Here is an 18,168-nt window from a genome sequence, read left to right as displayed (position 1 = left end):
TAAGTTTGACTTTGTAGATGGGTTGAGTGGAGGGTCCCCACAATGTCTCTATGCTTTACCAAGTGAGGTTGGCCGAGGGTTAGATTCACCCAACTATTTATATTCAAAGAAAGTGGTTTAATGACGAATGGATTGACCATCATGCCATGCATTGTAACTATTTTCTCTTGATATATCAAATAGGTGGGTTATTGTGTGCCTTGTTCTTAGTGGAGGATCTAGCATGTACATGTAGAGGGGATTCATTTCAACTCTCTTCCTCCTCCTCTCTTCTTTTTCATTGTTTCGTGCCAAAAATGGAGGAGGCCAGGAGGGGCTTACGAGTACTCGCAATTTTTCTAAAGTTTATTTTAGAAATAAAGTCAACTTTATAAACCAAGCTTATTGTTGCCCACGCACGCACGATGAAATAATGCCCGAGCGAGGTTACAAAGACCAAGAACGCCCACGCCAAAGTTTTTAAGACACACCCAAACTAGAGAGCAATTAGTTACTTCAGCAGTTCTGTGTATTTGTTACTGGATTGGTCTTCTTTAGTGATCTTCAGAATATCTTGAAAAAATGGATCGTTACTTAAAAACAAATTAACATATACTCCGTATATCACATGTACTTACTAGAAGGGGAAGGAAGGCAATACAAAACCAAAGTAACACGTGCCAACTTGCAGATATATGAAATAAGGTATACGTTGTTTTTTTTGTAGAAGCTTAAGTACTGAAAATTTAACTGGTTGAACAGGTTGTGAAATTTAACTGGTCTCAACAAAAATATTGTATGGGAAAATAAAAAAAATACAAGGGATCAACCAATCTTTACAATTAACACTCAGCAACAGAAATATCACTCCATTCTCTTTTTTTTTGTTAAACCTATATCACCTTATCCCTAACTTAATCCTAATGGGCCTAGCCCAATAGGCCCAAACAGCCCGGCAGACTTCCCACTACATTACAGTTGCACTTTTACACAGGCCACCGCCCTGTTCGGCTTGCTGTTTTCCGCTGGCTGGATTGTACTGTACTGGTACAGTGCGTTCTCCCGCTCATAATCTGCCGCTACAGTATATATCCTCTCACAAAAATCAGCTGCTACAGTTTTCAGCCAAGGCAAAACAGCCATCCGAACAGGCTGCACTTTGTTGTCTGAATTCTGAAAGCAGTCTGCAATTTGTGTTGTCATGTTTCCTTGCACAGTAGGGAGAGCTCCACTTTTGGCCTTTGGTCGAGCATGGTTGCAGGGCTAACAGCAGCTTCAGTCCATTCAAGAAGAATGCCTTCTAGCGGTAGCAGCGAGATGCTCCAAGAATTTCAGTTGCATATATGTTCTGCATGCTCACCTTTTTTAAGAACATGATATTCCAGTAACTGCATGGCAGCAGGTTCTGGCATTTGCGATGAAATTTCCAATGTTATAGTACGAGAAAAGCTAAGACCGCGCTAATCTCTGTGTTAAAATTCTGGTTTTCACTCAGTAAGTTGGTGCCTGGTGCTATGTGTTGATGATCTTGCGCCATGGGATAGCCAGCCACTTTTCCCTTGTTCGAAGTGAGAACTGTGAATTCTGAAGTTCTCATCATTCTGCCCTATACTGTAGTCTCTTGGTATTCCGCACTTCATCTAGTTCTTCAGCAGTTCACTAGCACAATCTGTGCAAGGCCCTGCCTGAGCCTGACAGCCTGAGAATACTTTACCCCGTCTCTGCCGAAGTACAGAACTTTTTGGTGCAGAACACTGGAAAGGTTCAAGGCATGTCCTGCTCCTGCACCGATTCATGTGCAAGGACAGAATATTGACAAATAGAGCGCAATCAAAGGAAGCAGGGATTGATGAACCACGGTTTATGGAATAAGAATAGGCGGGCATTCTCTGAATTTTTTCATTGGGACTTGTTAGTTACCTAGTACGTTGCTACATAGCTGTAAATGAACTTGATCAGGAAAAAGCACTTGAACTGTTCTGGCCAGAGACCGTCTACCGCCCACCCCGACCCCTGCGTCGCTCCCAGGCGACTCGGGGGGCCTCCACGCCACCGTCCACCCCTCCACCTCAGGCCGCCTCCGGTGGGCGGCGGCGGCGGCCCGCTTCCCCCTCCTCTCTCTCTCTTCCTCGCCCGTCTCTCTCACTCCAGCCCTCAAACCTCGACGTTCCGACGCTCCTCCGCCGGCCGCCGGCCACCGGGGCCGGTTATGGCCTCTTCCTCGCCGGATCCATGGCTCCCCAGGCCGGATCCGTCGCCTGCCCTGCGGTGGCATGGCTGGGGCGCCGCCACTCGCCCCGGGGCTCGTCCCCGGCTTCTCGTCGGCTGGTGCTCCGCCGCCGGCCGCCGGGGCCGGATCCGGTCGCCCCCTCGCCGGATCCGAGGTCTGTAGGGCCGGATCCGGTCGGGTCGCCGCCCCCTGCCCCCTCTCCGACCGGCCCTGTTCCGACGGTTTGGTCCCCACCGCGCCGATGCTCGCTGCCGCGGGTGGCCGTGGTGGCTGCTGCCGGGGGCCGCGGGGGCGCGGTGTGTCCGTGTGGCCGCGCCGTTCGGTCGTTCACCGCCGCGGGTGGCCGTGGTGGCCGCGACGTGCCGGGCGCTCGCCGCCGCGTGGGGCTGTGGGTTGCTCACTGCCACGTGTGGCCGTGCGGCTGCGGGGCCATGTGGGAGAGGTCGTGCCGGCGCTCGCGCCCACGTGTCCTCGCTGCTCTCGGTGGCTGTGTGGCCGTGGCTGCCGCTTGGCTCTGTGGCCGCGCCGCCGCTTGCTCTGTCGGCCGTCGGCTCTGGGTTGGAAAGGGGCGGTGGCGAAAGTCTTGGATCCGCTTGCGGATCGATGACGACAACGTCCTCGGACGCCGTTTACCTTCTTGAAGGCGTCATCTGTCTACCCTTTTCCTACCTTTCCAGCGAGCTTTCCGGGTGAAAACCTAGATCATGTTGGTCGGACAATGATGGCGTCTGTGGCGTCGTTTCCTTCCTGGAGGCGTTGTCTTGGAAGCTTTGTTGGTGGCGGTTTTTGTTCTCCTCGGGGAGCTTCTGCTTCTGCACCTACCTTCGCTTCATTTCATCTGCATCGTCCAGATCGTGCTTGGTCGTCGGCTTCTCTTCGCTGGCGGATGCTTTGCCGCCATTCCAATTTAGCGGATGCTTTGCCGCTGTCGTCGCGTTGGTTGAAGTTCGGGCAGATCGCCGTGGTTGGTTGTTCGGGTGGATGTTTGGCCACCTTTGTTAGGTCGTTGACATTTGTCACTGGACGGTGTTTGTTTCTGCTTGCAGGTTCAGTTGTAGGGTTGTGGCTCGAGGTGTGAGCTGTGCTCTGTCTTCTCTGTGTTTCTTTGTTGTTGTTTGTGTTGTCGTTGTGCTCTTGTGTGTGCATTTTTTTCAGTATTTCTCTAGTTTTAGTCATTTGTGCTCTTGTGTTGGTCAAGCTCTGTTTGGCCACATCAAGATTATGTACCTGCTTTCTTCTTAATGAAAAACGAGCTCAGGCACGGTCGCGAAAAAAAATGAACTTGATCAGTTGTGTTTCTGTAATGCTGGCACCAAGGGAGCACTTCTAGCCTCGTGTGTTTTTTAGGACAGATCGCAAGAGTTTCCATTGATTATGAGCAGGATTACAGTCCCTGATGGTTGCCTCCTCTAGCCAGCTTGGAGTATAACCAGTAACCTGACGGTGACCATTGGAGGTTGTGTAATTCTGATGAACACCGGCCGTCTGCACACCGGAAACTTAAGCTCCTGATCTTACGCATCTGATAGCGGCCATCATCGATCTTTGCAGTGTGGTATGCATGTGCGTGGGGCTAAAGAGATGAAACGAGAATTGTGGAAATTTGGAAGTCATGGCGATGTTTGCTCATCATCGTCGCCAATAGTATTATGATCCAAACGGAATGCATAGTAGCTTTGCTCGAGGCTGGACCAGTTAGTGAAGGACCAAAAGGGCGACCAGAGGGGGGTGAATGAGAGCCGATTGAAATTCTTGCAAATGAAAGCTCGGCGTAAGATTCCAAGTTCGCACCCAACCCTCAAGTCCTAGGTGAAGTGTAGAGTAGCTATAGAGGAGCTACACTATCACAAAACAGCCCTAGAAACAAGCGAGAAGTAACGCGGAAGCATACACGAAGAAACAGCGCAAGAAACAGTACGGTATAACTCACCGGTTGATCCGACGCACAGATTTGAACAGTGTCGGTTCAACCGATGAGCAGAGCCGGCAGAAAAGAGAAAGTGTGCACCGGTTGATCCGACGGATGAGTTTGAATAGCGTCGGTTCAACCGATGTTACACGCCGGATGATCCGACAAAATTGATTTAAACATCAGTGCAGTTGTCCAGAGAGATAGCAAATCGAATCCCACAGAGCACCGGATGAACCGACGTTGAGACAAATCAATACGCCGGTTAAACGAGTAAAATCACACTCGTGGGATCGCTGGTCAACATACACCGGTTAAACCGATGCTCGTCGAGAGCAATGCACCGGTGTAATTTTGCGAACAGCAGAAAACCCTAACCCACGAGAAACCTACTCACCGGTTGATCCGACGCAAACAACTTCAAAGCGTCGGTTCATCCGGTGATAGGAAGAATAGAGTCTAGAAATGTTTTTCAGCCCACGATCTTTGGAAACTTCGATGATTGGAGGATCAAATCAAGTCCAAAGGAGCTCAAATTTTACAGGCATGATCACAAAGGACTTGTGAACATGTCCACGGAAGGAATCGACGAATCACTCCATGGTTTGGGAGGAATCGAGGAATTCCCGAGCAAGAACGGGGGTTTTCTCTAGAACGCCAAGAACTTCGATTCGAGTGAACTCGTGATTCCAGGGAGATTAGCACTAGGTTAGACGAATTAAAATCACTACAAAGTGTCACTCGATCATCAGAAAACCACTCGTCATCTCGTGCACAAGATTCGACCAAGGAAAATCAAAATTCGTTCAAACAAAGCACAAGATGGATGAACTCGAATCGAAAACAAACGCCCGGAGGGCACAAGGAGGATTGGGCCCCCTTTCCCACACAATTTCAGTACATAGTCTTTAAAAATCCATACCTCTAATCCCTAGGGAGGAAAGGGAGGAAGAAGAGAGGGAGACAGGAAGAGGAGGGCGGCGCCAGGAGGACGTGGTGGCGTGGTACTGTCTGTGGCTGGCGCAAGGGAGAGATGAGAGGGGTGAGGGGTATTTAAGGTGCCCACGCAGGGGTCCAAAATACCCTCGACTCAAACTAGACACTAAAACGCCCGTAGGGGCAAAACCAGAAATATGTACACGATCTCATCCGACGGTGGAGTTTCTTTCTTCGACTCGAACCCTTCTCCGCGATGCCGCCATGTCGATGAAGATCCGGTTCGCGGTTTTTTGGGGGGTCCGCGAAACCCGGGTAGGTGGCCGGTTTTTGAGAAAACCGCCAAAACTCCACGCGCGGGAAGATTCCGGCCTCCACGCCGTGGCCCTAGACGCCGTTGCTGCCTCAGCCTTCTGACGGCCCTAGACGCTGCCCGACGCCCGTCACCTCTTCGCCCGCAGTGAAGCCCTAGACGCCGTCGACGCCCGTCGCCTCCGTCAATCCCGAGACCGACGCCCGTGCCTCCACGACTTGGCGTCTTCAACCGCCGTCCGAATCCTTTGTTTTGTGGCGCAAACCAAGAAACCCGCCTTCCGTCGCCGCTTGCACCCTCGATCCAGGAGTGGACGCCACAGCTGCCGCCCGGCCTAAGCTCCTCCACGGCAACTCTCTGTCGACACTCGATGCCCGTGTACCTGCAACCAAAGACCAAGCGCACGATCACACCGCACAATTGATAATTCACTCATCACAAATAGGATAGAGTACACAACATTCCTCAATCTCCCCCTTGATGAGTGCATTGTCAACACACCACAAACGAACCAAGATTGAAACAAAAACAGTGAAGAACAAAGAAGGAAGAGAGAACTTGAACAAGTGACAAAAGCTCGAAAGAAGCAAGAACAAGCCACTTGACCAAGCGAAGATCGATTCCCTAAGACAAGGGCAACGGCTCGACGCAATCGATCAAACACAAGCATGACTCCTCAAAGACAGAGGCAGGGCTCGACACAGTCATGCCAGAAACGGAGGGAAAACCAGGAGCTAAACAAAGCAGAAACTACCACTGAAATGCATTTCCCCCTTACCAATGCAACTCTCACCACATGTATGCACTCTCAAAACCCTGTGCACGACAAGTTTTTGTTCGATCACTAACTTCTCCCCCTTGTTGGCACATGCACACATCAAGGCTAAACAGACCTAAAGCTCCCCCTGAAACTGAGACTCCCCCTGAACATATGCTATGCAATGAATGCAATGTAGGAGGTGTAAGTGAAAGAATTCAGGGATACAAGGATATGAGCAACAATTAGTCACAAGCACATGTGCATCCGTAAACAAGACCTGCATCTAGCTCAACAGGGTATATCAAATCAGTCTAGAGCTAGGCAAGTTCTAGTTTAGGAGAAATAAAAGCATCACCCATGATCTAGCACTAAAAAGTAGGGAATGGAAAACAGTGCTAATCAAACTCATACAGGTGAGCCAAGAACATCCTAAGCATGTTGTAAACATTCTTTTTCCAATCAAATTATATCAAGTAATTTAATGTCAGGGGTTGAAAGCTTGTCATGCTTTACTTAGCAACGAGACCAAGCCTATGCCAAAGGCAATCAGAAGCTTAAGGCACTCGTTTCAGTCATGCACAGCCTTGCTCGGGTTCTCACAAGTACAAAGTGAGCCGTCCCAAAAGCTCGATCAGTGCGACAAGCAATCCCACCTGGATCTTTCCATTCTATTTCAAGCACAATTCAAGCAATATTATCGATTTTAGATCATGTCAAAAAAATGAATTGCTGAACGAAAGGTTACACTAGCATGAATGAGATAGCAAAGCATATCAACACGCCCTAACATGCTAGTAGCCAAAACAGGGTGACCATGTTTTCAAATGTTTAAATCAAAATAGCTTAACTCAGATGAAGTCATATACACAGTGGAGCAAACTATACATGATCACATTTATAAACTCACAATAGCAAGCACTAGGAGATCATAGCAATGTATACAAGAATGCTAGTGCAAGTGAAGCAATGCAAAATGCAGAAATGTACAATGCATATGCACAATGCAACTACCAATCCTAGAAAACGAAGAGAAAAACAAACAAGACCTACAAAGCTAACCAAAGAAAAGTCAGTGATCAAAAGGGGTAACAAACCCCAAGCTCCCCTCGCAAGTGAGCAAAAGTGTCCTGCTCGAGAGGTTTGGTGAGGTTATCTGCGGTTTACCTCTTTGAAGGGACATGGATCAAGTCTATCTGGCCTCTCTCATGGTTGTCTCGCAGGAAGTGGAACCGTATATCTATATGTTTGGTTCTGGAGTGTAGGACAGGGTTCTTTGCAATGCTAATGGCGGACATGTTGTCTACAAAGATGGGAACCCTATCATAACTCAGTCCATAATCCTGCAAGGTTTGTTTCATCCAAAGGATCTGGGAGCAGCAGCTAGCGGCGGCAACATACTCAGCTTCTGTGGAAGGAAGCGCTACGCTAGCCTGCTTGCGAGAGGACCAAGACACCAAAGATGTACCGAGAAATTGACAAGTGCCGGATGTCGACTTGCGATCCAACCGACACCCACCGAAATCGGCATTAGAAAAGCCAACCAAAACCAGAGAAGAATCCGCAGAGTACCAAAGACCAAATTCAGGGGTGAATTTCAGATACCTGAAGATGCGTTTCACCACCTGCCTGTGGGAGGTGTGCAGCGAAGCTTGGTACCACGCACAGAGGCCGACGCCGAACTGAATGTCCGGCCGCGTCGCCGTCAGGTACAGGAGGGAGCCGATCATGCTCCTGTACTCCATCTGGTCCACCGCCTCGCCGTCCAAGTCCTCATCAAGCGCCGTTGAAGTGCTGATCGGAGTCGGCTGAGGAGACAAGTCACTCATGTTGAACTTTCGCAGCAAGTCCTTGGTGTATTTCACTTGATGGACGAACGTGCCCTGAGGAGTTTGCTTGATCTACAGCTCGAGGAAGAACTGCAGCTCACCCATCATGCTTATCTCGAATTCCCTGGACATCTGCTCAGAAAACTTGGAGACAAGAGCGTGAGAAGAGCCACCAAAGATGATATCATCCATGTAAATCTGAACCAACAGAAAGTCAGAGCCAGAGCGCATGAGGAACAAGGTTTTGTCAACACATCCCATTTTAAAACCTTGATCAAGCAAGAAGGTTTTAAGCCTATCGTACCAAGCTCTAGGCGCATGTTTCAAAACATAAAGAGCTTTCTGAAGTTTGTAAACACGGTTTGGAAACTTGGGACTTTCAAAGCCAGTGGGTTGCTTCACATAAATCTCTTCTTCAATAAAACCATTCAAGAAGTCAGATTTCACATCCATTTGAAAAACTGTAAAACCCTTGGAAGCAGCAAATGCAAGAAAGATCCGAATAGCTTCCAAACGAGCAACTGGGGCAAAAGTTTCCTCATAATCAATACCTTCTTTTTGGCAAAACCCCTGGGCAACAAGACGAGCCTTGTTCCGAACAACCAACCCATCCTCACCCTGCTTGTTTTTGAAAACCCACTTCTTTCCGATGGGATTACAAGCAGGTGGAGACTCGACTAGAACCCAAACTTGGTTTCTTTCAAAATTTTCAAGTTCCTCATGCATGGCATTGACCCAATTGGAGTCTGAAAGTGCGTGTCCAACATCTTTGGGCTCGAAAGAGGCAACAAACACTGAATGAGCAAAGCCAGCGATACTTGTTACCTTGGACCGTGTGACTCGCTCGTTGAGGTCACCTATCATCTGTTGAGGTGGATGACGACGCTGAATGTGTTACGGTGCTTCCCTTGTCGAAGTCGCCTCCTCCTCAACCAAAGCTGGTGCCTCCTCAGGTGCAGTTGGTGAAGGCTGAGTCACCTGCTCGACTGGCCCCCGTGAAGTAGACGTAGTAGGATCGGGGCCGTCATCATCGTCCGAGCTCGTGGCGGAGGTGACTGGGTCCACAGCACGCGTGGCAGCCTCAGCACCATCCTCCGCAGCTTCTTCCTCCTCATCTTCAAAGATGGAGGTGCCGAGCTCATCATCTCCTGCAACTTCAAAGACAGAAGCATTGCACGGTGCAGTCTCATCGAAAGTGACTTCATAAGTCTCTCTGACGATGTTAGAATCAATATGCAACACACGGTATGCTCTGGAATGAGATGCATAACCGAGAAAAATACCGTCAGTCGAGCGAGACTCAAACTTATCAAGATTTCCTTCTTTCAGCACAAAACACCGGCAACCGAAAACTCTGAGATGGTCAACACGGGGCTGACGTCCAAAACGCAACTCATAAGAAGTCTTGTGCATGAAAGCATGCAAGAAAATGCGGTTGGACAAATAACAAGCGGTATTGACCGCCTCAGCCCAGTACTTTCGAGGGGTCCTATGCTCGTCGAGCATCGTCCTCGCCATCTCAACCAGCGTCCGATTCTTCTGTTCTACAACTCCATTCTGCTGTGGAGTGTAGGGGGACGAATACTGGTGTTCGAGCCCTTGATCACAGCAAAAGGTGTCAAAACGAGCGTTTTTGAATTCTGTGCCATTATCACTGCGAATCTCTTGCATGGCCTGGGGTAGCTCGTTTTTCAACCACAAGATCAAGTCTCGAACAAACTCGGAAGCCTCATCCTTGGTTCTCATGAAAAGACCCAAGAATAGCGAGAAAAATCGTCCACGATCAAAAGAACGTACCACTTCCCATCAACTGACATCATCCGAGAATGACCTACTGTGTCCATGTGTAGCAACTCTCCAGAGTGAGCGGTCATCACCTGATTAACAGGCGGATGAGAAGCGGCAATCATCTTCCCGTGGCGACACGGATGGCAAACAAGGTCCTTTTCAAACTTCAATTTGGGCAATCCTCGGATTAGGCCAAGTAAGCTGAGTCTCGACAACAAATCGAAGCTCAAATGTCCAAGTCTCCTATGCCACTTCCACAGATCGGAAGAAGGACCAGCCAACAAGCAACGAGAAGGGCTAAGGGAAGTTCTAGAGAAGTCAGCCAAGAAAACCCGATCGCGAGGTAAAATCCGGCAAACCAAATCTCCTCTGGAATTCAAAACACAAGAACAACCCTCCTTGAAGCGAACTTCAAACCCCTCATCAAGAAGTTGTGAAACAGAGAGCAAATTGAACCCAAGGTTCGAAACCAAAGCAACTTCTTTCAGGGTAAAGCGATCAGAAACTCGAACAGCGCCTAAACCACGTACCTTTCCCTTAACATTGTCCCCGAACACAATGTATCCTTTTGAGCGCATCGGGGTGAGGCTGGAGAACCATTTGTCATTCCCGGTCATATGGCGCGAACAACCAGAGTCCATGATCCACCTGTTCTCCAAGCCTCCAACCTACACATCAGTAGTGAGACAAAGGGTAAGCAAATGTCTCAACACTGGGGTTAGCAAAGTGAGAAGCAAATCAGTGTCGAGCCATTTGCTCTACAGAAGGGTTAGCAAGATCAAAAGCGTGTCCCCTGTCCCGTCTACCGCGAGGCTGACGACTACCACCGCGAGGAAAGCGTGGTGCATCGTAACCTCCTCCAAAGCCTCGGTCCCGTGGTCCATAGCCGTACTGAGGATGACCAGGAGCACGACCGACAAAACGACCACCCGCTGGAGCACGGTAACCACCACCATCTCCCTGTCCTCCACCTACACGGCGCGCCCTAGCATCTTGCCTACCACCACGCCGAGGAGGACCATGCACCCGAGCAGAGTACATGTCCGGGTTGCGTCTCTCCTGCTCACGCCTCACAGCCCGCTTCCTCCTGAAGCAAAACTCCTCCAGGTGACCTTCTCTGTCACAGAACTCGCAGTGGTACCTCACCTCTCTCTTGGGAGGTGGAGGCCTCGCCTGCGGACGGGGAGGAGCAGCCCCCTTCTTCTGGGCAACCTGGGCTATGGCAGCAGGGAGCGTATCGAGGGAATTCCTCAACTCATTGGGCTTTGGAACCCAAACCTGCTTCTGTGGAGGTGCTTTCGATGGTTCTTTAAGCACACAATCCACGGGGTCAACAAGCGAAGGCTGCGTGCTCGTGGTAGCAGTGTTTAGAGCACTTGGAGCTCCAGCAGCCTTGCCGATCTTACCATACAGTTTGTCAAAGTCTGACTTCGTATATATGTAACCCCCAAAACCATCACCATGCTTAAACTGCTTGATCATCATGCCCAACTGCGGCTCACTGCTAGAAACCCAACTCAGAATCGCCCTAAGATAGGTATTCTCATTCTCCAAATTGGTTTTCTCTACCGCAAGATTATCCAAATTAGAAATCAAACCAGGGCAAACATGACAATCAATAGGTGGGCTAGACTCCCCGACCTTAGTCTTCCCCAAAGACTTAATCAAGGTGTTCTTCTCATCTAGCTCCGACCTAAGCGTGGGACAAAGCTTACAGGCACCAAGCAGAACAGGCCTAGATCTAAGCTCTTCTAGTTCACAAACAACAGTGGCAAACTTAGACTGCAAAGAAGCTAGATCAGACTTAAAGATAGGACACTCATCGCATTCAAGCACATCACTAACAATGGGAGCGTCCTTAACCAGTTCAAACTCATGCTTGGCTTTGGCTAGCTCATGAGATACGTCAGAAAGTGAGGTCTTGGCAACATCCAAGTTCGCGATGTTCTCATCATACTTGGCACGGAGAGCAACAAGATCATTCATGTGAGATATGCGGCCAGCGCACTCATCCTCACCAGATTTCTCTCTAGCGCAAGCCAACTTAGCCCTAAGCTTTCTACGCTCTCTAGCTGCTTCCTTAAGCAGGCTCTTCTGGTTGTCGAGAGCGGCATACAACTCTCTAACCTCAGTATCAAGCAGGTCAATAGTGGAGTTTACCTCTGAATCACTCTCGGATCCAGGAGAAGAGTCGACGTGCGTCAGTGTAGCATGTTCAGCTGAAGACGCACGAGCACCATTGGCTTCACCCGCCATGGTGCAGAAGCTCTTGCGCCGACCGGCCGCCAAGCAAAGGCCGATGAAGCCGGTGGCATCTTTGTCCCGCTTCTTCTTCTTCTTGTCGTCGTCGTCAGAGGTCGGTGAAGAAGAGCGGTCTGTGTCGACGCTCCTTGTTGGAGCCTCCCTCGTCGCGGTCGCGGTGGCGGTAGTAGTCGGGGTTGTTGTTCTGGCCACCGCCAGACTTCTTGGGGCACTCGGCGATGAAGTGGTTCAGATCGCCGCAGTGGTAGCACCCGGGGTTCTTCCGCCTCTGCCGATTGTGGTAGACATGCTAGAACTTGCTGATGAGAAAGCACAAGTCGTCGTCGCCTAGCGTCTCTAGAGAGGCAAGAGAAAAGCCAAGAGCAGAGTTAGCGTTAGAGCTCGATCCACCTGGGCCAGTCACAAGAGCCATGCTCTTGAAAGGAGGGGCACCATTGAGCTTGGCTCGTGTCTGGTTATCCACCTCCGTGGCCTTGAGCTTGCTGAAAAGCTCATTCACGGTCAGAGTCTCATAGCCTGCAGACTCGATGATCGTGTTCACCTTGAGATCCCACACAGAGCAGTCAAGTGCGTAGAGCAACTTGAGGGCCTTCTCATGCTCTGTGTACTCAAGGGCATCAGCAGATCTGTTCGCATTGACTTTGTTCACAATCAATTGAAACCGACTGAACATGTCGCCAATGCTCTCACCCAACCCTTGTGTGAAATTCTCAAATTCACGCCGGTGAGTCTCGAACAGTCTGGCCTTGACCTGAGATGTGCCCTCGTGGTAGTTATCAAGACACGTCCAAACCTTGTGGGCTTCCTGAAAACCCTAGATTCGTGAGAACTCCGCACGAGAAATGCCAGCAAACAAGGCATTGACAGCCTTGGCGTTGGCCTCGTGCTCGGACACCTGAAGAGGTGTGGTCCGAACGGCAAGCACCTCGTAAGACTGGTTCTTGGTGATCTCCCAAACCTCGGCTCCCATGCTTTGCAAGAAGGCTCGCATACGCAACTTCCAATAAGCATAGTCCTCACCGGCAAACACAGGGATCTTACCAAGACTCGCCATGGTCGCCAAGTGGTTTTTGAACCGGTTAAGGTACTGAAAACCTCAACCAAGTTCTGATACCAATTGAAGGACCAAAAGGGCGACCAGAGGGGGGGTGAATGGGAGCCGATTGAAATTCTTGCAAACGAAAGCTCGGCGTAAGATTCCAAGTTCGCACCCAACCCTCAAGTCCTAGGTGAAGTGTAGAGTAGCTATAGAGGAGCTACACTATCACAAAACAGCCCTAGAAACAAGCGAGAAGTAACGCGGAAGCATACACGAAGAAACAGCGCAAGAAACAGCACGATATAACTCACCGGTTGATCCAACGCACAAATTTGAACAGCGTCGGTTCAACCGATGAGCAGAGCCGGCAGAAGAGAGAAAGTGTGCACCGGTTGATCCGACAGATGAGTTTTAACAGCGTCGGTTCAACCGATGTTACACGCCGGATGATCCGACAAAATTGATTTAAACATCGGTGCAGTTGTCCAGAGAGATAGCAAATCGAATCCAACAGAGCACCGGATGAACCGACGTTGAGACAAATCAATACGCCGGTTAAACGAGTAAAATCACACTCGTGGGATCGCTGGTCAACATACACTGGTTAAACCGATGCTCGTCGAGAGCTATGCACCGGTGCAATTTTGCGAATAGCAGAAAAACCTAACCCATGAGAAACCTACTCACCGGTTGATCCGACGCAAACAACTTCAAAGCGTCGGTTCATCCGGTGATAGGAAGAACAGAGTCCAGAAACGTTTTTCAGCCCACGATCTTTGGAAACTTCAATGATTGGAGGATCAAATCAAGTCCAAAGGAGCTCAAATTTTGCAGGCATGATCACAAAGGACTTGTGAACATGTCCACGGAAGGAATCGACGAATCACTCCATGGTTTGGGAGGAATCGAGGAATTCCCGAGCAAGAACGGGGGTTTTCTCTAGAATGCCAAGAACTTCAATTCAAGTGAACTCGTGATTCTAGGGAGATTAGCACTAGGTTAGATGTATTAGAAACACTACAAAGAGTCACTCGATCATCAAAAAACCACTCGTCATCTCGTGCACAAGATTCGACCAAGGAAAATCAAAATTCATTCAAACAAAGCACAAGATGGATGAACTCGAATCGAAAACAAACGCCCGGAGGGCACAAGGAGGATTGTGCATCCTTTCCCACTCAATTTCAGTACATAGTCTTCAAAAATCCATACCTCTAATCCCTAGAGAGGAGAGGGAGGAAGAAGAGAGGGAGACATGAAGAGGAGGGCGGCGCCAGGAGGAGGTGGTGGCGTGGTGCTGTCTGTGGCTGGCGCAAAGGAGAGAGGAGAGGGGTGAGGGGTATTTAAGTTGACCACGCAGGGGTCCAAAATACCCTCGACTCAAACTAGACACTAAAATGCCCGTAGGGGCAAAACCGGAAATATGTACATGATCTCATCCGACGGCGGAGTTTCTTTCTTCGACTCGAAGCCTTCTCCGCGATGACGCCATGTCGATGAAGATCCGGTTTGCGGTTTTTTGGGGGGTCCGCGAAACCCGGGTAGGTGGCCGGTTTTTGAGAAAACAGCCAAAACTCCACGCGCGGGAAGATTCCGGCGTCCACGCCGTGGCCCTAGATGCCGTTCCTGCCTCAGCCTTCTGACGGCCCTAGACGCCGCCCGACGCCCGTCACCTCTTCACCCGCAGTGAAGCCCTAGACGCCGTCGACGCCCGTCGCCTCCGTCAGTCCCGAGACCGACGCCCGTGCCTCCACGACTTGGCGTCTTCAACCGCCGTCCGCCTCCTTGGTTTTGTGGCGCAAACCAAGAAACCCGCCTTCCGTCGCCGCTTGCACCCTCGATCTAGGAGTGGACGCCACAGCTGCCGCCCGGCCTGAGCTCCTCCACGGCAACTCTCCGTCGACACTCGACGCCCGTGTACCTGCAACCAAAGACCAAGCGCACGATCACACCGCACAGTTGACAATTCACTCATTATAAACAGGATAGAGTACTCAACATTCCTCAGTTAGCTTTACTGCTGTAGCTCGTGATAAGAGTCAATGCTAGCTTTTCCTCAGTTAGTGAAGGCGTATGATGTATGGATGCCCAAAATGAAGAGGAGAGGGATCTTTTGCATGACAAGTTGCTTAGCACAGAGAAGATCATTGAACTTTCGAATATGTATGGGAACTGCCAGTTGATGATTAACCTGCTAAGAATATGCAAATACTTAAATGTGAAAGACCGGATTGGGTGCTCTAGCCTAAGAGGGGGAGGGGGTGAATTAGGCAACTTAAAATCTAGATCTATGGCTCCAACTTAATTGCACAATATTAAACTAAAATATGCTATCTATATGTGCAATTAAGGTTGTTCTAGTGTGAAATCCATATCCCTAAAGAGTTTAGCAACCTATAGCCTTTCCTATCAAGAAACTATTCTATGAAAGTAAAGGAACAAGAATTGCTAGTATGAAATACATAAACGTAAAGAGCGGGATAGGAGGAAGCAAACTCTTGACGCGGGTGTTTATTCCGTGGTTCGGTTAGCCACAAGGGCACACCTACATCCATATTGTTGAAGCACTCACTAAGAGTATTGCTTCTCGGTAATCAAGTCTCTTCCGCGGACTCAACCACGGTCACCTTGATCCCGATTTCCACTAAGGAGCTTCTCCACAAAGGATGAGGGTCTCCACGTCCCCCGCACAAGATCGTCCACGCCGCTCCACACCAAGTCGGAGGGTCGTTGATGTTGCCGGCGAGCCACAAAGCTCCAAGGGGCCGGCGCTCCAAGATATCTTCTTTGGCAAATTATATATGCATGGACTTAAAAAGTTTTTACTTCCTCTAATCGCAAGAATAATAAGTCCATTGTTCGAACATTGACACAGGCTTTAATATGACACTGAAAATGTCTATACAGATATATCATCTTAAGTAAACTAACAGAGTTGTATATTATGGAAGTACTTAAGGATGAATCTAGTAATGCCCATCATCATGTGTTTCTTATCTATGTGAGGTTTCAAAATTTGATGGTTAAATTTAAATTTTGAATTAGTACAGAGTTTAGTGGATTTATATCTATGATCAGAGGGAAGTATATGATTAGTTTACTATTTAATTATATTTTAGAATTGTTCTGAAATAATTTATCAATCTTAAATACTTTCCCGTGTTCTCTCAAGTCACTAAATCTTGTCATCATGGCATGAAGTCTTTTTATGTTTCTATTTGTTGCATATAAACACTATATACATTTCACAATTCTCTAATGTGGACTACAAGTAGGAAAATGGTGATACAAATCGACAAACTTGGTATATCCTATCTTTGAGCATTTTTGTTGTGTATGATTTCGTCCTGCGGCTTGCCCTGCATGCTCTCGCTCCTCATTTCAGCTCTCATGCATACAAAATTAGCGTCGAAGCGAGAAAGCACTGCTATGTGTTTAACGCAAATTGCTGGCTGGACACGTGGGTAGCTATACAAAATGTAATCAGAAGAGGTGCCAGATTCATGACATTGGTAGCTTGGCATTCATTTCTTTCCACAACTTAATGTCCTGGAGAGGTGATCCAGGTACCTCAATTAATGAGTGATGGCATTTTTGGATCTAACTTTGTTGGATCAAACAAAAAGGAATAACAATACAAGTTTGTCAGCAATTTTGCAAGAGGTCATATAACAACCTACTTCCAAGTCAAACTTGAATAGCTTTGATCACAAGTATGTAAAAACTCACATAGATAAACAAAACAAGGTTTATATTTATAGATTCATCATAAAATGCACTTTGATAATATTTATAACTCTTATATTTAATATTATATATTTACAGAATATAATGTGGCACAATATTAATGGAGATCATGTCGATATATACTCGATACCGAGCTATTTTGAAGTATCATTTATGTAGTACTATACAAAGGAAGCTCAAAAGTATTTTTGTTATTATGGCAACTCTATTGTTTTCTTCGAAACATTGGAACTCTATAGTTAGAGAGGCTTCACAACTAACATCACAGAAATAAAAGGCCGTGTTTTCCGACCATTTTTATAAAAGAAATGTTTTATTAGACCATCATTATTTCTAACTGTTAGCTAACTAATTAAGAAGGTAAAAATTGCACACTAATTAACACTCTGTCAAGGACACGTGTGTTTGGTTCAGATGCCCATTTTTTTGCTAACTAGTAGCCCATATATATAGATGTCCTTTGAGAGGAGATATATAGCTAGCGCTACATCAAAAGCAGCTAAGTAATCGTTGCTCACCTGGTCCGGAGCGAAGGCTGGGCGGTTTCTGATCTGCGACTGAAATATTTAGCATGCATTATTTATCTATTTTTTGCTTTGGGCATGTAACCTGCAATAATTAGCTAGAAAGTGCTGCTTCTTCTACAGTTAGCTATCTATATCTAACTTTCTTGGCTACATATATGCATAATCATTCGTCAGTACAGCCTAATGTAACAACAAGTTAGGGACTGCAGAGAACACACCAAAATATGAAACATCCAACATGGATGACATCTCAGTGAATTCATGGATAAAACAAACGACGAGTAGCCTTTTGATCATCTGCCAAATAGATCGTCTTTTCCTTCAATCAGAATGTAGATATATACAACAGAGAGAGCATCTCAATAATCTTCCCCACAAATTAATGCACGCATCTTCAGCTTGTCTTGTTTTTACCTTTTCTCTTCAGCAAAAAGAAGAAGAGGAAGCACAGTATATGTGCTCGGTGACTGTTAGCACCAAATGACTGAGAACAATGACCAAGCACTGTTGCAAAGGTAAAGAACAAAAGCTGTTGCAATAATCACATGAATCATTCCATGGATGCACAAGACAGTCATCACCTCTTAGATCTGAAAGATTACACAATTCCTGTGGGAACATGCAAAGCTTTTTATCTGACATTGTCCACCCCCTTCAAGTCCCCCCCCCCCCCCCCAACCAATCATGCTGAAAGAAACAACACCTGCTGCAACGGTCTCCGTCCAATCATGCTCACATTATTTCATGTGTGCCTTGCAGTTTAACTGCAAAAAGAAAACTTACCAAAACCTTTTGGAACTACTAAGCAAAGTGCACCAATTGTGTTAATTAGTTGTTAAAGACATGCATGGA

The sequence above is a fragment of the Panicum virgatum genome, chromosome 3N (genome assembly GCF_016808335.1).
Source record: "Panicum virgatum strain AP13 chromosome 3N, P.virgatum_v5, whole genome shotgun sequence".
In the NCBI taxonomy this organism is placed as follows: domain Eukaryota; kingdom Viridiplantae; phylum Streptophyta; class Magnoliopsida; order Poales; family Poaceae; genus Panicum; species Panicum virgatum.
The sequence above is the reverse complement of the archived record's forward strand: the minus strand, read 5'-3'. Positions refer to the sequence as shown.